The sequence below is a fragment of the Cibotium barometz genome, chromosome 40 (assembly GCF_041138505.1).
Source record: "Cibotium barometz isolate CiBa-2024 chromosome 40, ASM4113850v1, whole genome shotgun sequence".
Classification (NCBI taxonomy): Eukaryota; Viridiplantae; Streptophyta; class Polypodiopsida; order Cyatheales; family Cibotiaceae; genus Cibotium; species Cibotium barometz.
The window spans coordinates 22,816,667-22,842,065 of NC_141085.1; positions in this window are offsets into that span (position 1 = coordinate 22,816,667).

The window sequence follows — 25,399 nt, forward strand, 5'->3', positions numbered from 1 at the left end:
ACATAACCAAATTTTTATAAAGAAATCCCACCAATACAGTGGTCGGCGGCCGATTGGGGTTAGGTTGCATCGAGGGATTCCTGCGATACCATTAAGTTACGATTAGTTACGTTAGTGAGATTGAGTCCTAAGAAGACCCTTGTTCTATGGGAGGGAATCAGCGCAGCTGTGCCTCGTTAAAGGAGGAAAAAAGCGGTGTTTCTATGGACCAAGTGCAAGTCTCTTCTTTGATCTGACCATGAGACTTGAGGTTCGGTCGGATCAGTTTGAATAGTTAAGACTTTGACTTGTTAGATTAATTCTCCCGTTAGATAATTTTTCCTGGTGGAATCATCCGTGTCTTTCAGGCGAGGGAAGTTTTTCCGGGTTTGATTTCGGAGGAACCGCCGGACTAGTCTCTTGTTCGAACATCCATGGGGCGAGGCCCCGAGTGTGGATCCTTGCCCCGCACAAGAGGCCGACGCTGCTTTTGCCGTCAATGCCCTCATGCCCTCGGAGGGGGCACCGCGGACGGGGTCTCACATCTAGTATCAGAGCCTTGTTGAAAGCTAATAAGGAGAAATTAATTCTTATCAGAAAATCACAATAAAAACTCAGAAAGAGCATTTACATATTGTATTTTCATTCCTTAAGCTTCATTAATGAAGATTTTTAATTAAAGAATTTGATTTTATAGATGGAAGTTCCACACTTATCTCGTGTTCCGGACCTCACCGAGTCACAAGACATGACTGTGTTCGTCTTTCGAGCATCTCATCTCTTTCACTATAACTCGAATGAGCCGAGCCAGACTCGCATGCCATTTCGAAGGTCTATATTTCCCTGATCCAACGGAGAGATGGCAGCACAAGTGGTTTGCAGTGCAGTATGTCCACGCCTCGAGCGTGCGATGCTGCTGAGGCAGAATCTCTCAGTAACCATGATTTTGATGAGGTTAAAAGTGATACATGGTGTTATTTTATATCACCCAATGCCGCAAAATTTCAGACTTTCCTACAAAATCTACAGACTCCTTAGTCGCTTTATTCCTAATAAGGAGAAGATACTCCCTTAGCAGTAAGGGAACATTTGTATCAGGGCATGTATATAGCCCAGTACTGTCGTCTTATGCATCTCTCGAGGAGATTTTGATTTCACGAGCCGACGAACTGCTCTATGTTTATATTACAACCTTTATATAAATAAAGAAATGTTTTGTGGAAAAATTCCCTGTTGTATAAGTGATTGTTTATGATACAACGAATCGATAAAGCAAAATCTGTTACCGGACATATGTCATAGATCTCCAATAAGATCTTGTTTAAGAAATTATTTTTTCAAACCTCTTAAGTCTTAGGATCTCATGGACGAAATCAAAATAAAAATTTAATAATATATCATTTTCTTGGCAGAATCATGAGGCGAGGGAACCGTGGGTCGACAGCCAGACCCTCTCACTGATGAAGAAGAGCTGGACCCCGACGTTTGTAAGGCTCTTCACAGAACTCAGCCAGGACCCTTCAAAGGTGAAGGGGAGAACTTGGGTGAAGCTGTAGAGAAATGGGTTGAAGCAATGGAGGAGTATTTTGATGTCACCGACTACAATGAGAGGAGCAAAATGGCTCTTGCCAGGTTGATATTTGTGGAAACAGCCAGGGTGGCATGGAGAAACCATTGTGACACCAACCATCTAGATAGGAATACCCAATCCTAGAATGATCTTAAAGCCTATTTAAGGAAGAGATTTTGTTCCCTCGGGTTTTTAGAAACCAAAATGAATGAAATTTTAGAGCTTAACCAGGGGAGCAAAACCATCAAAGAATACCACCAGGCATTTGCTCTTCTCCTCAAGTATTCACCACCCCTAGATGAAGAGAAACTTATGGCCAGGTTCATTCGGGGAATGAATGAACACTTTGACACACTGATCAAGAATGCCAAGCCAGTGTCCATGGCAGAAGCTGTCAGAATGGCGAAGGACTTCGCCAAAGCTTTCATTGTAAAAGTCCCGCCAAACCCAGCTCCCTCATCCTTCAAGAGATTTCAGACACACCGGGAAGTTCTTCCATCCTTCTGCCTCCAAAGAGACACCGAGAAGTTCTTCCAACCTTCCGCCTCCAAAGAGACACCAAGGTCCCAACTAGAATCTGGAGACGGGAAGCTTCAGGAATGAAGGAAGACCTTTCCCTCGAAGTACTTTCTTAGGAACTCCGGCTCTCTCAAGAATGCAAAGGGGAGAGCTTTGAAGTGAGAACAGGTGCTTCAGATGTCACGGGTTTGGGCACCAGCTCAAGGATTGCCCATCTCCTTCTGTGGGCCAAGGAAGCCAGGGTCCCAAAATTCAGAGACAGACTCCTTCGTATCAGTCCAATCAGGGTCCCCCGTGCCAAAATTAGGGCAACCCCAGAAGAGTGCCAGCTCAGCCTATAGCCTCCATGCAAAGTAGTCTCAGAACTCCCTCCCAGGATTGGAGTAACCAAAGAAAGAGGGTTCCCCCTCAGACTGCAGTAGCTAGAGCCGTCACTATAGCTAAGGAAGTGGAGGAAGAGAAAGGATAGATCTTTGCGGCAATAGAGAATCAGGGGAATAATCGTCAATTTTCAATCCTCCAGACTCCAAGAGAGTACTAGGGTAAGCAATTCAAGCTTTTGATTGATTCAAGCAGTACTCATTCTTTTATTTCCCCAGGATGTCTGCGTAAGTCAGTCCTAAATCAAAAATCAGGGAAACCTATGCAAGTAGAATTAGCGAGTGGAAAGATTCTTTTCACACGCCTTGAGACAGACCTTATTCAGTTTAGTCTAGGTGGGAACATAACAGAGTGCCAGTTCAGAGTCCTACCCTTGGGAGTATATGATGGAATCCTTGGAATGGATTGGCTCCATAAGAATCAAGCTGATATTCATTGTCTCACAAAGGAACCATCTCTTTCCTTGACCTACACGGGAATAAAATGTTCAAGGAACTGGAATTTTTGGATCCCTAGTGCTACAATTAGTCAAGGCTTCTAAATCGTTAAAAGGGCTCAGAAAGAGACAAGCTCTTTATGTCGTTAAGATGAATCTAGGAGACATAAAATGCAAGGCTAAAGAACCAGAGTGGTTAAGTGACTATGCAGATGTGTTCCCTGAAGAGCTAACTTAGATGTTTCCATCTCGCGAAGTAGATCATGAGATCAAGTTAACCCCTGGAGCTCAGCCAACAGTAGCCCAGCGTGCATACAAAATGCGAGTCCCTGAAGCCATAGAACTTAAGGAGTAGTTAAGACAACTGTTAGAGCAGGGATTCGTTAGACCCATTGTCTCACCTTGGGGTGCGCCCGCGTTCTCTTTCAAAAGAAGAAAGATGGAATGTTAAGACTCTGTTTTGACTACAGAGGATTGAATCAATTAACAATTAAAAATAAGTATCTTATTCCTAGGATTGATGAGCTTCTGGATCAGTTAAGTGGGACCCAAATGTTCACAAAGATAGATCTCAAATCTGGGTACTACTAGATCAGAATCAAGGAGAAGGACATCCCAGAGACATCATTCAATACTCGCTATGGGCATTATGAGTTCACAATCATGCCGTTTGGATTGACTAATGCCCGACGACATTTAATCGTCTTATGCAGGATATTCTCAGAGAATACTTGGATGATTTTGTTCTTGTCTTCTTTGATGATATCTTGGTATACTCAAAGAATGCTGCAGATCATGAAGATCATGTGCGCAAGGTCCTAGAAATCCTAAGGAAACACCAACTCTTTGCAAAAAAGAGCAAGTGTTCCTTCTCTGTTGACCAGGTGGAATACTTGGGATTCATAGTGTCAAAAGATAGGATTTCTCTTGATCTCGCAAAGATCCAAGCAGTCATAGAATGGCCAGAACCCAAGACAGTAAAGGAAGTCAGAGGATTCCTAGGATTAACCGGATGGTATAGGATCTTTATACCCAAGTATGCTCAGATAGCATCCCCTTTAACTAATCTTCTCAAGAAGAGTACCCTTTTTTAGTGGATTGCAATGAGTGCCTTTGATAAGCTGAAGACAGCCTTAGTAACCAACCGTGTCCTTAGATTACCAGATTTTACCAAATCCTTTGAAGTAGTTTACTAATGCCAGTGGGTTTGCCTTAGGCAGTGCTCTTATGCAGGAAGGTCATGCAATGGCCTATGAATCTAGAAAACTCACATGAGAGAAAATATGTCGTCCATTTCAGTAGTTTATGCTTTGAAGTTGTGGAGACATTATCTTTTGGGACAGAGGTTCACCTTACTAATGACAGATCATCAAAGTTTGAAGTGGATCTTCACCCAAAGGGATCTCAACATGTGTCAAAGGAGATGGATGTAGACCCATTAGGAATTTGATTTTGAAATTAAGTATCGGCTAGGGAAAGAAAATGTGGTGGCAAATGCACTTAGTAGAAAAGCCTCCTTGCTTGCAATTATAGTGGTGTCAAATCCATTGATCAGTGAAGCAAAGGAGAAAATCATGTAGGACAAATTTGTTGCCCCTATTGCTACACTTCTGATGCAGGAAAGCAAGACTCCTCAAAAAATGAGTCGAGTTCTTGGGTACAAATTGGATGAAGGATGCATGTATTATAATAATCGATTATGTATTCCCAATGATGAGGGAATAAAGGGAAGAATTATGAGAGAAGCCCATGATAGCCTGATAGCTGGACATCCAGGGTTTATAAAAACCTATATGTCTGTGAAGAAAAGCTTCTTCTGGCCAGGACTAAAAAAGGATGTACTTGATCATGTGCAAAAACGCTTAATGTGTCAGAGAGAGTCCAGAGCCAGGGAAACTGCAGTCTTTAGACATTCCTCAGATGAAGTGGAAATGTATCAGTATGGACTTTGTCATTGGATTACCTTTAGTACAATCAGGTTACAACTCCATTTTTGTGATAGTTGACAGCCTAACCAAAGTTGCCCATCTGATTCCAGTGAAAGAAACATACACTGCAATGGATGTTGCCAGAGTTTTCCTTAAAGAGATCTTCAGATTGCATGGCTTACCTAACTAGGAGGATAGTAAGTGACAGAGATCCCAAATTTACATCGAAATTTTGGACTGCATTCTTCAAAGCAGTAGGAACTTTCTTGGATCTCAGCACAGCCTATCACCCCGAAACAGATGGCCAGACTGAAAGAGTGAATCAGGTAATAGAAGATATCCTTTGGTTAAGCTGTGGGGTAGGGAAGCCAAGAAGTGGTTGAGCCATTTGCATCTACTCGAATTTGCATACAATGCTTCTTATCATCGAAGCATTGGGATGAGTCCTTTTAAAGCTTTGTATGGACAAGATTGCCTTACACCGTTGACTTGGTCCGACCCATTGATCAGAGTCGAGATGTCTAGACAAATGCTTGATGACATGGACTAGATAAATGCTTGATGACATGGACCAATAAATGCAATCAATCCGTAAAGATATAAAGGCAGCCCAAAATAGGCAAAAGCAGTATGCAGATAAAAAGAGATCAGAGAGAGTTTGAAGAATCAGATATGGTCTTCATTCGAGTACGACCAAAAAGAAGTTCCTTATCCTTAGGGAAGTACAAGAAGCTCTCTCCCAGATACTGTGGGTTATATGCTATTATAAAGAAAGTGGGCGATCTAGCCTATAAACTTCTTCTACCTCCCCATCTCAAGGTACATAATGTATTCCATGTCAGTTTGCTTAACATTCTTTTTTGAATGTGGAGTGCTATGCCTGCATGGAGTTTAAATGAATGATATGCATGCATGGAGCATACATAGGCACCATACATGCATGAATATAGATCATGCATAGAGATTTTCTCATAAATGTGTTACTAATCACATTTTCTCATGTTATGTGTTGTAGGTCTTGCATTGTTTTCCTCTCCTTTAGCTTGACATTGTCGAGGTAAGCTCTCTTATTCATGTAATCTTTTAGGGTTAACCATATTGCATTAATCCTAAGCCTTAAGGAAGCTTATACATAAACCTTATGCAAAAATTTCTATGCGTAGGGATTATGCATAAAGATATGGGACATTATTGTAGGCCATCTAGAATGCTGGTTAAGTCAAGTTAGGAGTGGTTGTCTGTGAATGATGCCATAAATACTCCGATGAAGGAATGATTGAAAATTAAGATTCAACCGGATATTTCGGAGGATTGTGATCAGAGATACTATGGCTTCATTAAATGATTGTTAATGATGCCATAGATACTCCGATGAAGGAATGATTGAAAATTAAGATTCAACCGGATATTTCGGAGGATTGTGATCAGAGATACTATGGCTTCATTAAATGATTGTTTTAAAGATAGCTGAATCTGTGAAGAAAGCAATTTCATATTGGGTGAAGAAAGTGGTGTGACTAGCTTTAAGTTTGCTTGAACATCCGGCTAGGGGGCCTGGGAACTCTTTTTTCCCTGGTACCCGGGACAAAACCTAACTAGATTCTTAATTGGATCCCATCACTACAGTGGTTGGGCTAACCCATGGGGTTAGGCTGGACTGATGGATCCGTAAAATGAGACTCAATTTCTGTTGTAGTACGCTAGATGAAGTAAATCCCAGACAGTAATTGTTCTATAGATTCCAAGTGCAAGTTTCTTCCTTGATCTGACCAAGTGACTTTAGGTTCGGTTGGATCAATTTGGTCAGTAATGACCTTGACTACGTTAGAGTAAAAATATCCTGGAGGAATCGCATGTGCTTTCCGGGCAAGGGAAGTTTTTTCGGGTTCGGTTTTGGAAGAATCGAGGGATTAGTCTTCTGTTCGGATATTCGTTGGGCGAGGCCCTGAGTGAGAGGACCCTGCACCGTGCAAGGAGTGCTACTTCCACTGCTAGCAACCCCGAATCCTTTGCACGGAGGGGGCAGGGATTGAGCTGGTAGTATCAGAGCAAATTGGCTATAGTGGACCAACTGAGAAGCCAAAAATGTCCAAAATTTATGAAGTAACAGTAAAAGGTTGGAATTGTGTGATGAAATTAATACAAATTGATATTCAGACTGAAATTTGTAAATTGGTAATTGGGTCTTTAGATGGAAGTACCGCAATTGTATGGAATCCATGACTTGCTTGAGGCCTAGACATGATGGTATTTACCTTATAATTCCAAGGATCGTGACTACCCGTATATACCGAGGGTATAACTGCAGCTCTTTACTGGCAGTATATACGAGTAGATCTAAGACCTTGAAATTATAAGCAAAAATGCTATCCAAATGATGAATTCGAATGTGGTTGATATGATTTTAAAATTCTGGTTGAGAATTAATGAATCGATTTGGAAAAAGATGATTCCTGAATTTTGGTTGAAAAGTGATAAGCTGAGCAAAATCATAATGAGGATGAATGGGACAAGTCCCTGTGATAATGTTCGTAACTGGAATGATTATAATGTTCATAACTGGAATGATTATAATGACCTCAACAAATCACTATGAGATTACTGGATTGTGCTGTCAGATTGCTACTGTTAACACTTGAGCCGGTGGATCAAGTTAATAGGATGACAAATTGAGAACTTGCTTGACTAAAATTCCCGTGGAGGAATGTTCAGAAAGAAATTTTTTGATCTAATGGACCATTATTGTGTTAAAGATATGAATGATATGATCTGAATGAATTGTTATTTAAAGATGAGTTCTATATAAGGGATATTTATCCCAGGATTCTGTTGGGTTGACCAGAACATAAGGAACCCTAGAATCAGTTCGATCTTAAGGGAAAGAGTTGTCCTCTAGTTTGCGAGATGAGGACATCTTGCGTTTGTTAAGTGGGGTAGGATGTAAGATTACTCCCCCCAGCTTTTGAGGTGTACAGGTGTAAGAACCTCCCCTTCTGATATTGTAATTATTCCCCCCTCTGAAATAAAAGAAAGATTTTGTTTTATCCTGTTTTGACCTAGAGAGAGAAAATGTCTAGAGGGAGGTAGTCCAAAATTGAGATATTTTTGGATATAAAAATACTCCTAGTGTCTAAAATGGTTTCCCTTGAAACAAGAATTCAAAAAGAACTTTCCAATGTGCAATTGGAATTAATTAGAAATGGGTATAAAGGACCATAGCCTAAGGGTCTAGATTTTTAAAAAAATTTGGATTATGGTCCAATTAAGGTTCCTATGGGCCAATAGGATCAATCCGTGTGGGGAGGAGATAAATCTAATTTATAAAAGAAAAATACCCAAAAATGAGTGAATGCCCATATAAGATGAAGAGTTGACTGAGTACAAGGTTTATTAGTAAAAAACTATGAGTATTACTAAAAAAATGAGATATTTTGGGTATAATGATTCATTTTTGACATGTGTAAGGAAAAGGGGACCCTTCAAGGAGGCGCCTATTTCACATGTGTGGTGGAGTTTCAAACTCAAAAATATTGTGATATTTTGATCTCTCCTCTCTCTTGGATCAAACCAAATCAAAAGGGAACCAAACTAGGTTCAAATCTTGTCCAAATTCAACCAAACTGAACCTGGAAAATTCTAGAAACTAGTTGGAATTGGTTAGAGGCCTCCCTCACCTACAAATAGATCCTTAGCCCTTTGTAAAAAAATAGAATTGGAGTAACCAAAGAGAGAGAGTTTCACCTTAGACTATAGTAGCTAGAGCCGTCACTATAGCTGAGGAAGTGGAGGAAGAGAAAGGACAAATCTATGCGGCAATAGAGCATGAGGGGAATAACCATCAATTTTCAGTCCTCCAGACTCTAATAGAGTACCAGGGTAAGAAATTTAAGCTTTTGATTGATTCAGATAGTACTCATTCTTTTATTTCCCTAGGATGTCCCCGTAAGTTAATCCTAAATCAAAAATCAGGGAAACCTATGCAAGTGGAATTGGCCAGTGGAAAGATTCTTTTCATACCCCTTGAGACAGACCTTATTTAGTTTAGTCTAGATGGGAATGTAACAGAGTGCCAATTCAAAGTCCTACCCTTGGGATTCTACGATGGAATCCTTGGAATGGATTGGCTCCATAAGAATCAAGCTAATATTCATTGTCTCACAAAGGAACCATCTCTTTCCTCAACCTTCACAAGAATAAAGTTCAAGGAACTGGAATTTCCGGATCCCCAGTGCTACAATTAGTCAAGGCTTCTAAATTGTTAAAAGGGCTCAGAAAGAGACAAGCTATTTATGTCGTTAAGATGAATCCAGGAGATAGTAATCACAAGGCTAAAGAACCAGAGTGGTTAAGTGAGTATGGAGATGTGTTCCCTGAAGACATGACTGAGATGTCTTCGTCTCGCGAAGTAGATCATGAGATTGAGTTAACCCCCTGGAGCTCAGCTAGTAGCCAAGCGTACATACAAAATGCCAGTCCCTGAAGCAATAGAACTTAAGGAGCAGTTAAGACAACTGTTAGAGCAGGGATTTGTTAGACCTAGTGTCTCACCTTGGGGTGCGCCCGGTAAGACTCTTTATTGACTACAGAGAGGATTGAATCAAATAACAATTAAAAATAAGTATCCTATTCCTAGGATTGATGAACTTCTGGATCGGTTAAGTGGGACCTAAATGTTCACAAAGATAGATCTCAAATCCGGGTACTACCAGATCAGAATCAAGGAGCAGGACATCCCCGGGACAACATTCATCAATACTTGCTATGGGCATTATGAGTTCACAGTCATGCCGTTTGGATTGACTAATGCCCCGACGACATTTAATCATCTTATGCAGGATATTCTCAGAGAATACTTGGATGATTTTGTTCTTGTCTTCTTTGATGATATCTTCGTATACTTAAAGAATGCTGCAGATCATGAAGATCATGTGCACAAGATCCTGGAAATCCTAAGGAAACACCAACTCTTTGCAAAAAAGAGCAAGTGTTCCTTCTCTATTGACCAGGTGGAATACTTGGGATTCATAGTGTCAAAAGATGGGATTTCTCTTGACCCCGCAAAGATCCAAGCAGTCGTAGAATGGCCGAGGAACCCAAGACAGTAAAGGTGTTGAAATATACAAGTGAATAGGGTGTGTGCGGTGGTGGGAACAAGCCTTAGCAAGAGGCTGTAAAAGAGAATCTATAAATGAGCAAGAAGCTGTGAAAACGTGAGAAGTATCTACTGGGAGAGAATAAAGGGTAGTATGAGAAGATTTAGGAGGTGTGGAGATATTCTGGGAAGAGGTGGAGAGAATCAAGCAGAAGAGGTGGAGTGAATCAAGGAGTGAATCAATGGGATTAGATGCCTGGATGTAAACTCTATAAATTGAGGCATTGGCCTAATAAGAATTTGCTGGTTTTTGATTATCCATGCCTACATTAAGCTATCAGCACTAATCACATCTTAATTATCATCTAATCTCTTTTCTAATGATATTGATTCTAGCATTTGATCCACCATAGCTCATCACATTGCTTCAAATTTAACATGGTATCAGAGCCTAGCTTAGAATCCATCAAATCTGAGCCCATTATCTTGCTAATCACTTAGTTAATCAGGATTAGTAGATAATCAAGTTTTTATCTCTTTTTTCAAATAGCTTCTATACCCCCCAGCTGGTGGAGGATATCTCTCTCCCTTCACACATAAAATTGACCCAAAACCTCTTAGCCACATGTAGCCATATCCCTTGTGCTTCAGCCCATCTAAACAAAACGCCAAACTGCCATCTCATGCTGCCAATTTTCACTAAAAAGCCCGTGCCATTTTTTTGAAGGAAAATGGAGATCTTGTCTGCACTGGGTACAAAGATTCTAATCCCTCTTGGCCCTAGGGGTTTTCAAGGGTGCTCTACAAGTTGGTGAAGACAGTTTTTGATTTTATCAAGTCTACAGTGAGATCCAAGCTCTGCATCAAATCTGCAGGTGACTTTTATAAAATAGAGATTAAGCATTCAATGTTTGGTCAAATCTTGTGTTTCTTGGCTTAATCCTCTACTAGGCTGATTGTTGTTGATGGCTTTGAAAGGGGTTGAGCTCATTTGAACTCTAAGGCCCCAGATCTGGACTCCCCGTATACTCTGTTTTTTGCACACAAAATAGAGGATTATTTTACTAATCAACACTAATCACTGTATTTTGGTACAATTGAGGGTTCAAATTAACCATTGGGTATCCGATACAGATCCCTATAACTTCAAATTGCAATTTGAAGATGGTTTGATACTCCAACCATTCAGTACAGATTTGTTACCCTTGGTTTTATGAATTTTTGCTGAGATAAATCTGTTGTAATCATCACCACCTAAACACTAGATTGAGTTGTAAAAGGGTAGACAATGCCCTTGAATCTTGAAATTGGATCAAGAGGTAAGACCCCCTTCACATTATCATCATGAGCACAACACAAGAGATAGCCAAATTTAATGGGGAGCAATTTTATACATGGCAAACAAAACCCATGTATTTGCTCATGAGGAAAAATCTATGGGGGCTAGTTGAGGGAAGAGATGAATGCCAATCAGCACTAATCACTGTATTTTGGTGCAATTGAGGGTTCAAATTAACCATTGGGTATTTGATACAGATCCCTATAACTTCAGATTGAAATTCGGAGATGGTTTGATACTCCAACCATTCAGTACAGATTTGTTACCCTTGGTTTTATGTAATTTTTGGTGAATTTCTGCTGATAAATTTATTGTAATCATCACCTAAACACCAGATTGAGTTGTAAAAGGGTAGACACTGCCCTTGAATCTTGAAATTGGATCAAGAGGTAAGACCCCCTTTGCATCATCATGAGCACGACACAAGAGATAGCCAAATTTAATGGGGAGCAGTTTTATTCATGGGGCAAACAAAAACCATGTATTTGCTCATGAGGAAAAATCTGTGGGGGCTAGTTGAGGGAAGAGATGAATGCCGAGAGGTGAGTGGGGAAATGAGTGGAAGAGCAATAATGAGAAAGCATTAGGACTTATCGTGCTCAGTTTAAATGATGAAATCATTCATAACATCACAAGGATACAATGGGAAAAAGACCCCCGCCGATGCCTCCGCAGTGCCCCCTCCGAGGGCGCTCATGGTGGCAGAAGCACCGTCAGCCTCTTGCACGGAGCAAGGATCCACACTCGGGGCCTCGCCCATGGATGTCAGACAAGAGACTAGTTCGGCGGTTCCTCCGAAGCTGAACCCGAAAAAACTTCCCTCGCCCGGAAGACATGGGTGATTCCACCAGAAAAAATCATCTAACGGGAGAATTGATCTAACGAGGCAAAGTCTTAACTATTCAAACTGATCTGATCGAACCTGAAGTCACATGGTCAGATCAAAAAAGAGACTTGCACTTGGTCCATAGAATCACCGCTTTTTTCCTCCTTTAATGAGGCACAGCCGCCGATTCTCTCCCACACAGAACAAGGGTCTTCTCAGGACTTAATCTAACTAACGTAACTAATCGTAACTTAATGGTATCGCAGGAATCCCCCCCGATGTAGCCTACCCCAACCGGTAGCCCATGGGTCGACCACTGTATTGGTGGGATTCCTTTATAAGAATTTGGTTATGTTTTGCATGGATACCGAGAAAAAGAGTTCCCCGGGCCCCTAGCTGGTGTTTCATGCAAAAATTAAGGTAGGCATACCACATACACACCCAATATGAAATTACCATTTATAACAGATTCGGCTATCCTTAAAACAATCCTTCAATAAAAATCATTATATTACTGATCATCATCCTCCAAAATTCTGAGTTCATTGTATTACAAAATATGTCATCTAGACTCTCTGTTGAAGACCAGCTGGCCAACCAACGAGATCAATTTTATCAAAATTTGATTCACAAAGTCATTCTTTTTAGTCCATCCGAATCTTCCTCGATACATGCATGGGTGTCCTAGCAACTGCAGGCCTGTGCATCACCTGGTCAGAACCCTCTAGGATCCTACTTAGGTGTCCTAGCACTTCACTCAGGAACCGCTTCGTCGGTCCTCGCCCATTGTACCAGAAGCACACCATTTTAACCATACCGAGGTTGGTCAAGACCTCGGTAGGCTTGGCTGCGAGCGACGTCCTTCGACGACTCACTGCCAGCTATTGCAAACGAGCCTCTTCTTAGTTTAAACACATACCAAATGCTTCCTCCAGCATTCTGGTGTAAAACAATCCTTTAAAAGAAAACAAAGGTTCTATGCAAGTAAAATTCCCAGTTTGAGATTGGTTCCACAAAACCCTTTTTTCTTAATCCATATTTTCATAATTAAATAGCAGTCTATTCTTTGTATTAAGAACTGGAATAGGTCATGAGGTTTTTGCTTGATTCAGATCGAGAGATGGACAAGTAGGTTTACTAACCATCCCTCTCATGGTCTAACCAAAATCATTCGGTTTAGTTCTAACAAGGATTTTCTTCAGATAAACATCTACTGAACTTCTAATCGTAAGGAAATTCCAACTTTGTGAATTGCATTCCTTCTTAAACCATAGTAGATTAAGAAATGGTTTTATTAGAGAATATCATATTTTAATGAAAATACTCTTCTTCCATTTAATCTAATTTTGGGTAAATACCAATTTGGTGATTTAACCACATAAAATATCCAAAGATATTCTTTCTTCCAACTTAATTTATCAACCCTAATTCTCTAGAAGGAATTATGGTGAAAATTCCTCTTTTTCCACCAAAAATTAATTCAATTCTTTCTCTACTTAAATACCATAAAAATTCTTCTTTTAACTAAATACAAATATCCACTTTTTTAATAAGCTTAAAATTCTCTTTTTCTCATTTAATGATTGGATTCCAATTGTCATGGGAATTCCTCTTTTATTATAAAAAAAATTTATCTAAAATTTCTTTTTAAATTAAATAAAAATATCCATTAATTCAAATATGCCAAGAATTCCACTTTTACCATTTAAATGATTGAATTCCAAATGTCATGGGAATTCTTCTTTTATCATTTAAATTTTCTCATGCATAAAAAAAATTTATCTAATATTCTTATTTAAATTTAAATAAAAATATCCATTAATTTAATTATGCCAAGAACTCCACTTTTACCATTTAAATGATTGAATTCCAAATTTCATGGGAATTCCTCTTTTATCATTTAAATTTTCTCAAGCATAAAAATAAATATAACTAAAATTTCTCTTAAAATTAAATAAAAATATTCATTATTTTAGTATATCAAATTTTCTCTTTTTCCATTGAAATACATGGATCTCCATTATCATGGGAATCCCTCTTTTGCATAAAAATGAAATTACCAAAAATTTCTCTTTTTCTCTAATTAATTATTTATGCATAAACACTAAAAATTAGTTTTCCATGGATGTGATGAAAATCATTCTTTTAACATAGGATGACTAATCCTAGAATATGGTAGGAAGTGCTCTTTTCACATTATGCATAAAAATGATTTATGTATTAGTTTCTAAAATTTTTACCATACCTCCACTACTATTACTAATAATTTTCAATAAATTTTGAAAGAATAAGACTTTGTAATACTATTATGATAGAACAACTATCATTTAGACCCAAATCCAATTTATGGAATTAAATCATAAGTTTATCATAATTTTATTAGCACATAAGCATTAAAAAGCCATTTCTTTAACCTCTAGCTTAACTAGCATAGAGTTTGATTTTTGAATTGAGAATTTATCAATGAGAAGCATCATTTGAATAGAGAATTGGTCATATGAATGACCATTATTTTGGGGAGAGAGAGATATACATAAAATAACATCCTAAATTAAGCATAAAGATAAACTTTTTGTGATTAATCATTAGAATTCTTTAGAAAGCTTAATTTGCATTGAAAAACAATCTATTTGAAACTTCTCAAGCTTGAGAGGGGTTGAGAAGTGAAAACATTGAGAATATTAGAGAAAAACCATGAACTGCCCCCAACTAATCAATTGGTTAGTATGTTGAGAGGAAAGCTCCAAGGATGGTTGAAGAGAGAGAGAAGCTCCAATCTCTCCAAAATATAGAGGATTTTTAACGGATAATAGAAAATATGTTTATTTTAATGTAATACTGGCATGGTCTAGCTCACAAATGAGAATACAAAAGAATAAGGGTCTATTTATAGGTGAGGGAGGCCACTAACTGAGTCCAACTAAGTTCTAGACTTTTTCAGCTTCAGTTTGGCTGAATTTGGACAAGATGTGGACCAGTTTAGCTCCCATTTTTAATCCAGTTTAATCCAGGAGAGAGGAGAGATAAAAATATCTTTATATTTTTGAATTAAAAACCCCCCCACACATGTGAAGGAGGCACCTACCTCAAAGGTCTCCCCCTTACCAAGGTGTCAAAAATTTATCATTCCTCCAAAATATCTCATTTTCTTAGTAATATCTCATAATTTTTAACTAATAAACCTTGTACTCAGTCAACTCTTCATCTTATGTGAGCATTTACTCATTTTTGGGTATTTTCTTTTATTCATTGGATTTATCTCATCCCAACACTTGGATTAATCTTATTGGCCCATAGGAACTTAATTGGATCATAATCCAATTTTTTTTGAAAATCTTGACCCTTAGACTAAGGTCTTTTAAATCATTTTTTTATTGATTCCTAATGCACCTTGGAGAATTTATTTTGAATTTCTATTTTAAGAAAATATATTTTTGATATTTGTAGAAATTTTATATCCAAAAATATCTTAATATTGAATTACCTCTCTCTAGAAATTTTTATCTCTTTCTAGATAAAAACAAGAAAAAATAATATAATTTCTTGTATTCAAAAATAGGAAATGATTACAGGGGATTGAAGTAAAGCTTATTCATTATTTAGGTTGAGGAGGAATCTTACATCCTCTCCCACTTGAAAAACACGAGATGTCCTCATCTCGCAAAGTGGGGGTAATCTTTCGCCAACTCTTCTTCTTTCTCCCAGGTGGTGTCTTCTAGAGGGAAGAACTTTCACTTTATTAAAAATTCTCTGAGGAATCTGCTCCTGAAAATCTTCTCCCGAACGTCAAGGATTTCCTCAGGTTGGAGTACCATCTGGCCTTGAGTCGGAGAGATCAATTGTTCATCATCAAGCAAGTGACTCGGGCTGGGTACATATTTCTTAAGCAAACTAACATGGAATACATTATGTACCTTGAGATGGGAGGTAGAAGAAGTTTATAGGCTAGATCACCCACTTTCTTTATAATAGCATATGGCCCACAGTATGTGGGAGAGAGCTTCTTGTACTTCCCTAAGGATAAGGAACTTCTTTTTGGTCGTACTCGAATGAAGACCATATCTGATTCTTCAAACTCTCTCTCTGATCTCTTTTTATCTGCGTACTGCTTTTGCCTATCTTGGGCTGCATTTGTTGGTCCATGTCATCAAGCATTTGTCTGGACATCTCGAGTCTGATCAATGGGTCAGACCAAGTCAACGGTGTTAGGCAATCTTGTCCATACAAAGCTTTGAAAGGACTCATCCCAATGCTTCGATGATAAGAAGCATTGTAAGCAAATTCGACTAGATGCAAATGGCTTACCCACTTCTTGGGTTCCCTACCCTGTAGCATGATCGAAGGATATCTTCTATTACCTAACTCACTCTTTTAGTTTGGCCATCTGTTTCAGGGCTGTGCTGAGATCCAAGAAAGTTCCTACTACTTGGAAGAATGCAGTCAAGATTTTCTATGTAAATTTGGGATCTCTGTCACTTACTATCCTCCTGGGTAAGCCATGCAATCTGAACATCTCTTTAAGGAAAACTCTGGCAACATCCACTACAGTGTATGTTTCTTTCATTGGAGTCAGATGGGCAACTTTGGTTAGTCTGTCAACTACCACAAAAATGGAGTTGTAAGTTGATTGCACTGAAGGTAATCCAGACAAAGTCCATACTGATACATTCTCACTTCATCTGAGGAATGTCTAGAGGCTGCAGTTTTCCTGGCATCTTGACTCTCTTTGCCTTGACTCTATGACACATTAAGCATTTCCGCACATGATCAAGTACATCCTTTTTGAGTCTTGGCCAGAAGAAGCTTTTCTTCACATAGACATATAGGTTTTTCTAAACCGTGGATGTCTAGCTATCAGGCTATCATGGGCTTCTCTCAGGATTCTTCCCTTTATTCCCTTATCATTTTGGGAATACATAACCGATTATTATAATACATTCATCCTTCTTCCAATTTGTACCCAAGAACTTAACTCATTTCCTGAGGAGTCTTGCTTTCCTGCATGAAAAGGGTAGCAATAGGGGCAAAGAATTTGTCCTGCATGATTTTCTCCTTTGCTTCACTGATTGACACCACTGTAATTGCAAGCAAGGAGGCTTTTCTGCTGAGCACATTTGCCACCACATTTTCTTTCCCTAGCTGATACTTAATTTCAAAATCAAATTCCTGCAGGGTCTGCATCCATCTCCTTTGACGCATGTTGAGATCCCTTTGGGTGAAGATCCACTTCAGACTTTGATGATCTGTCAAATCAAGGTGAACCTCTGTCCAAAAAGATAATGTCTCCATAACTTCAGAGCATAAACTACTGAGAGTAACTCCAAGTCATGGATGACATAATTTCTCTCATGTGTTCTGAGTTTTTTGGATTCATAGGCCACTGCATGACCTTCCTGCATAAGAGCACCGCCTAAGGCAAACCCACTGGCATCGGTAACTACTTCAAAGGGTTTGGTAAAAACTGGCAATTTAAGGATAGGGTTGGTTTCTAAGGCTGCCTTCAGCTTATCAAAGGCACTCTAACACATTGTAGTCCACTGAAAAAGGGTACTCTTCTTGAGTTAAAGGGGATGCTATCTGAGTATACCTGGGTATAAAGATCCTATACCATCTGGTTAATCCTAGGAATCCTCTGACTTCCTTTTGTTAAATTTGCAGCAATGTGATGAGCTATGGTGGATCAAATGGTAGAATCAACATCATTAGAAAAGAGATTAGATGATAATTAACACATGATTAGTGAGCAATTAACTCATAGCTTAATGTAGGCATGGATAATCAAAAACCAACAAATTCTCATTAGGCCGATGCCTCAATTTATAGAGTTTACATCCAAGCATTTAATCCCACTGATCTCTCCTTGATTCACTCCACCTCTTCCCAGAATATCTCTACACCTCCTAAATCTTCTCATGCTATCCTTTATTCTCTCCCAGTAGATACTTCTCACCTTTTCATAGCGGCTTACTCATTTACAGATTCTCTTTTACACCCTCTTGCTAAGGGCTTGTTCCTGCACACACCCTATTTACTTGTATATTTCAACACCTCCCCTCAAGTGAATAATCCTAGCACACATGGACGCTATACCAAGTTTTCCTCTTACCTGGTAGTCCGCGACGACCAGTGCCTCAAGTCCCTAAACTCATAGTCCTTGACACTTTCTCTCTCTATGTGTCCAAGGCTACTGTGACCTTGACTAAAGTGCGTACGCATACATCTACCACATGGCCTACAGCATCGAGGATGGCTTAGAGGTGGTTTTACTCTGTTGGGGCAGGTTACATTGGGTTATAGGGTTTCTCTCTCTCTCTCTCTCTAAGATGATCTGACTCCACTTCCTTAATTAGGAGCCTCCATGAAGTTTGCTGATGTCGTTCCTTCTCCACTCGGTTTGCTGTAGTAGTCTCTTGCCATGTGTCCTGGCTTTCCACAATTGTGGCAAGTGAAGGTCCTTCCTCCTACTCTGCCTCTTCCTCGTCCTCGTCCTCGAGAGAATCCTCCTCGGGTGAAGAATGCTTTTTCTTCTCCAGCTGTTGAGTCCAGCCATTTCTTCTCTTTGACTTTGGTCTCTTACTCTAGTAGAGCTCCTTCTATCTCGTGTAGCTTCAATTCAGGTACATTCTTTAAGGTTGCTACAATGTTTTCATATTCACCTTTGTCCACACTCTTCAGAAGCACTTCTAGTGCCTCATCATCTTCTACCTTCTTGCCAATGTGACTACCAATTGTTGCTTAATGCTTTTATATTTGTTCAAGTGTGTGATTGAAGGTTCACTTTCCTTCATATCCACTTTGTAGAATTGCATTAACACATTTATCTTTGAATTTTTTGCTGGAGTGCCAAATAATTTATTGAGTTCATCCTCACATCTGGTATCAAAGCCTTGTTGAAAGCTAAGAAGGAGAAATGAATTCTTATCAGAAAATTGTAATAAAAACTCAGAAAGAGCATTTACATATTGTATTTTCATTCCTTAAGCTTCATTAATGAAGATTTTTAATCAAAGAATGTGATTTTATAGATGGAAGTTCCACACTTATCTGCTGTTCCTGACCTCACCTAGTCTCACAAGACATGATTGCGTTCGTCTAGCATCTCTTCTCTTCTGCTCTACAACTCGAACGAGCCAAGCGAGACTCGTAGGCCATTTCAAAGATCTATATTTCCCTTGACCTAGCAGAGAGATGGCAGCACAAGTGGTTTGCAGTGTATTATGTCCACGCCTCTTCGACGGCGTGTGATGTTGAGCCAGAATTGCTCATTAACCATGATTTTGATGAGGTTGAAAGTGATACATGGTGTTATTTTATATCACCCAACATCTCAAAATTTCAGACTTTCCTGCCAAATCTACAGACTCCTTAGTCGCTTTATTGAGAAGACAGTAGCTCCATTGGCAGTAAGGGAACATTTGTATCAGGGCATGTCTATAGTCAGAGGATTCCTATAATTTACCAGATGGTATAGGATCTTTATACCCAAGTATACTTAGATAGCATCCCCTTTAACTAACCTTCTCAAGATCTCAAGAAGAGTACCATTTTTCAATGGACTGCAATGTGTCAGAGTGCCTTTGATAAGCTGAAGACAGCCTTAGTAACCAACTCTATCCTTAAATTGCCAGATTTTACCAAACCCTTTGAAGTAGTTACTGATGCCACTGGGTTTGCCTTTGTGCTCTTATGCAGGAAGGTCATGTAGTGGCCTATGAATCCAGAAAACTCAGAACACATGAGAGAAATTATGGAGATACTCTCAGTAGTTTATGCTCTAAAGTTGTGGAGACATTATCTTTTGGGACAGAGGTTCACCTTGATGACAGATCATCAAAGTCTAAAGTGGATCTTCACCCAAAGGGATCTCAACATGCGTCAAAGGAGATGGATGCAGACCCTACAGGAGTTCGATTTTGAAATTATCGATCGGGGAAAGAAAATGTGGTGGGAGATGCGCTCAACAAAAAAGCCTCCTTGCTTGCAATTACAGTGGTGTCAAATCCATTGATCAGTGAAGCAAAGGAGAAAATCATGGAGGATAAATTCTTTGCCCCTATTGATACCCTTTTGATGCAGGAAAGCAAGACTCCTCAGGAAATGAGTCAAGTTCTTGGGTACAAATTGGATGAAGGATACATGTATTATAATAATTGGTTATGTATTCCCAATGATGAGGGAAGGGAAGAATTCTGAGAGAAGCCCATGATAGCCTGACAGCTGGACATCCAGGGTTTATAAAAACCTATATGTCTGTGAAGAAAAGCTTATTCTGGCCAGGACTTAAAAAGGATGTACTTGATCATGTGCGGAAATGCTTAATATGTTAGAGAGTCAAGGCAAAGAGAGTCAAGATACCAGGGAAACTCCAGCCTCTAGACATTCCTCAGATGAAGTGGGAATGTATCAGTATGGACTTTGTCACTGGATTACCTTCAGTGCAATCAGGTTACAACTCCATTTTTGTGGTAGTTGATAGACTAACCAAAGTTTCCCATCTGATTCCAGTGAAAGAAACATACACTGCAGTGGATGTTGCCAGAGTTTTCCTTAAAGAGATCTTCAGATTGCATGGCTTACCCAGGAGGATAGTAAGTGACAGAGATCCCAAATTTACATCGAAATTCTGGACTGCATTCTTCGAAGCAGTAAGAACTTTCTTGGATCTCAGCACAACCTATCACCTAGAAACAGATGGCCAGATTGAAAGAGTGAATGAGGTAATAGAAGATATCCTTCGGTCATGCTGCGGGGCAGGGAACCCAAGAAGTGGTTAAGCCATTTGTATCTAGTCGAATTTGCTTACAATGCTTCTTATCATCGAAGCATTGGGATGAGTCCTTTTAAAGCTTTGTATGGACAAGATTGCCTTACACCATTGACTTGGTCTGACCCATTGATCAGACTTGAGATGTCTACACAAATGCTTGATGACATGGACCAGCAAATTCAATCAATCCGTAAAGATATAAAGGCAGCCCAAGATAGCCCAAGATAGGCAAAAGCAGTACGCTTATAAAAAGAGATCAAAGAGAGAGTTTAAAGAATCAAATATGGTCTTCATTCGAGTACAACCAAAAAGAAGTTCCTTATCCTTAGGGAAGTACAAGAAGTTCTCTCTCCCAGATACTGTGTGGGCCATATGCTGTTATAAAGAAAGTGGGCAATCTAGCCTATAAACTTCTTCTGTCTCCCCATCTCAAGGTACATAATGTATTCCATGTCAGTTTGCTTAAGAAATATGTACCCAACTCAAGGCTAGATAGTACTCCAACCTGAGGAAATCCTTGACATTCGGGAGAAGATTCTCAGGAGCAGAGTCCGAGAATTTTTAGAGAAGTGAAAGTTCTTCCCTCTAGAAGACACCACCTGGGAGAAAGAAGAAGAGGGTGAAAGATTACCCCCACTTTTGTGAGATGAGGACATCTTGCGTTTTTCAAGTGGGAGAGGATGTAAGATTCCTCCTCAGCCTAAATAATGAATAAGCTTTACTTCAATCCCCTGTAATCATTCCCTGTTTCTGAATATAAGAAAATATTATTTTTCCTTGTTTTTGCCCAGAGAGATAAAAAATTCTAGAGAGAGGTAATTCAATATTGAGATATTTTTTGATATAAAAATTCTACAAATATCAAAAATATATTTTCCTAAAATATAAATTCAAAATAAATTCTCCAAGCATTAGGAATCAATAAAAAAATGATTTAAAAGACTTTAGCCTGAGGGTCAAGATTTTCATAAATTTCTGGATTATGGTCCAATAATTAAGGTTCCTATGTGCCAATAAGATTAATCCAAGTGTTGGGATGAGATAAATCGAATGAATAAAAGAAAATACCCAAAAATGAGTAAATGCTCACATAAGATGAAGAGTGACTGAGTACAAGGTTTATTAGTTAAAAATTATGAGATATTACTAAAAACAATAAGATATTTTAGAGGAATGATGAATTTTTGACACCTTGGTAAGGAGGGGGAGGCCTTTGAGATAGGCGCCTCCTTCAAATGTGTGGGGGGGTTTTTAATCCAAAAATATAAAGATATTTTTATCTCTCCTCTCTCTTGGATCAAACTGGATCAAAAATGTGAGCTAAACTGGTCCAAATCTTATCCAAATTCAGCCAAACTGAAGCTGAAAAAGTCTAGAACTTAGTTGGACTCAGTTAGTGGCATCCCTCACCTATAAATAGACCCTTGTTCTTTTGTATTCTCATCCGTGAGCTAGACCATGCCAGTATTGCATTAAAATAAGCATCTCCAGTATTACATTTTACAGAGATTGGAGCTTCTCTCTCTCTTCAACCATCCTTGGAGCTTTCCTCTCAACATACTAACCAATTGATTCTCGTAGGGGATAGAAGCAAGTAAAATCAAGAGATAAGATGTAATTTCATGGTTTTTCTCTAATATTCTCAATGTTTTCACTTCTCAACCCCTCTCAAGCTTGAGAAGTTTCAAATGGATTGTTTTTCAATGCAAATTAAGCTTTCTAAAGAATTCTAATGATTAATCGCAAAAAGTTTATCTTTATGCTTAATTTAGGATGTTTTTAACGTATATCTCTCTCTCCCCCAAAAGTATGGTCATTTCTATGACCAATTCTCTATTCAAATGATGCTTCTCATTGATAAATCCTCAATACAAAAATCAAACTCTATGCTAGTTAAGCTAGAGGTTAAAGAAATGGCTTTTTAATGCTTATATGCTAATAAAATTATGATAAACTCATGATTTAATTCCATAAATTGGATTTAGGTCTAAATGATAGTTATTCTATCATAATAGTATTAGAAAGTCTTATTCTTTCAAAATTTATTGAAAATTATCAGTAATAGGAGCGGAGCTATGGTAAAATTTTTAGAAATTAATACACAAATCATTTTCATGCATAATGTGAAAAGAGGACTTCCTACCATATTCTAGGATTAGTCATCCTATGTTAAAAGAATGATTTTCATCACATCCATGGAAAACTAATTTTTAGTGTTTATGCATAAATAATTAATTAGAGAAAAAGAGAAATTTTTTGGAAAATTAATTTTTATGCAAAAAGAGGAATTCCCATGATAATGGAGCTCCATGTATTTCAATGGAAAAAGAGAAAATTTGATATACTAAAATAATGAATATTTTTATTTAATTTTAAGAGAAATTTTAGTTATATTTATTTTTATGCTTGAGAAAATTTAAATGATAAAAAAAGGAATTCCCATGACATTTGGAATTCAATCATTTAAATGGTCAAAGTGGAATTCTTGGCATAATTGAATTAATGAATATTTTTATTTCAATTTAAAGAAGAATATTAGATAATTTTATTTTTATGCATGAGAAAATTTAAATGATAAAAGAGAAATTCCCATGACATTTGGAATTCAATCATTTAAATGGTAAAAGTGGAATTCTTGGCATATTTGAATTAATGGATATTTTTATTTAATTTAAAAAGAAATTTTAGATAAATTTATTTTATTATAAAAGAGGAGTGACAATTGGAATCCAATCGTTACATGAGAAAAAGAGAATTTTAAGCTTATTTAAAAAAATGGATATTTGTATTTAGTTAAAAGAAGAATTTTTACGGTATTTAAGTAGAGAAAGAATTGAATTAATTTTTGGTGGACAAAAGAGGTATTTTCACCATAATTCCTCCTAGAATCATCTTATGCAGGATATTCTTAGAGAATACTTGGATGATTTTGTTCTTGTCTTCTTTGATGATATCTTGGTATACTCAAAGAATGCTGCAAATCATGATCATGTGCGCAAGGTCCTGGAAATCCTAAGGAAACACGAACTCTTTGCAAAAAAGAGCAAGTGTTCCTTCTCTGTTGACCACGTGGAATACTTGGGATTCATAGTGTCAAAAGATGGGATTTCTCCTGACCCCACAAAGATCCAAGCAGTCGTAGAATGGCCGGAACCCAAGACAGTAAAGGTGTTGAAATATACAAGTGAATAGGGTGTGTGCGGGAACAAGCCTTTAGCAAGAGGCTGTAAAAGAGAATCTATAAATGAGCAAGAAGCTATGAAAAGGTGAGAAGTATCTACTGGGAGAGAATAAAGGGTAGTATGAGAAGATTTAGGAGGTGTGGAGATATTCTGGGAAGAGGTGTGGAGATATTCTGGGAAGAGGTGGAGAGAATCAAGCAAAAGAGGTGGAGTGAATCAAGGAGAGATCAATCGGATTAGATGCTTGGATGTAAACTCTATAAATTGAGGCATTGGCCTAATGAGAATTTGCTGGTTTTTGATTATCCATGCCTACATTAAGCTATCAGTTGATTGCTCACTAATCACGTCTTATTTATTGTCTAATCTATTTTATAATGATGTTGATTCTAGCATTTGATCCACCATAGATCATCACTTTCGTGCAAGAGCCTAGCTTAGAATCCATCAAATCTATGAGCCCATTTTCTTGCTAATCACCTAGTTAATCAATCAAGTTTTTACCTCTTTTTTCAAATAGCTTCTGTACCCCCAGCTGGTGGAGGAGATCTCTCTCCCTTCACACATAAAATTGGCCCAAAACCTCTTAGCCACATGTAGCCATCCCCCTTGTGCTTCAGCCCATCTAAACAAAACGCCAAACTGCCATCGCATGCTGCCAATTTTCGCTAAAAAGCCCGTGCCATTTTTTTGAAGGAAAATAGAGATGTTGTCTGACCAGGTACGATGGTTCTAATTCCTCTTGGCCGTAGGGGTTTTCAAGGGTGCTCTACAAGCTGGTGAAGACAGTTTTTGATTTCATCAAGTCTACAGTGAGATCCAAGCTCTGCATCAAATCTACAGGAGGTGACTTTTGTAAAACAGAGATTAAGCATTCAATGTTTGGTCAAATCTTGTGTTTCTTAGCTTAATCCTCTACTAGACTAATTGTTGTTGATGGCTTTGAAAGGGGTTGAGCTCATTTGAACTCTAAGGCCCCAGATCTGGACTCCCCGCATACTCTGTTTTTTGCACACAAAATAGAGGATTATTTTACTAATCAGTGATTAATCAGCACTAATCATTGTATTTTGGTGCAATTGAGGGTTCAAATTAACCATTGGGTATCTGATACAGATTCCTATAACTTCAGATTGCAATTCAAAGATGGTTTGATACTCCAAACATTCAGTACAGATTTGTTACCCTTGGTTTTATTAATTTCTGGTGAATTTTTGTGTTGAGATAAATCTGTTGTAATCATCACCTTAACACCAGATTGAGTTGTAAAAGGGTAGACAATGCCCTTGAATCTTGAAATTAGATCAAGAGGTAAGACCCCTTCACATCATCACTAGCACGGCACAAGAGATAGCCAAATTTAATGGGGACAGTTTTATA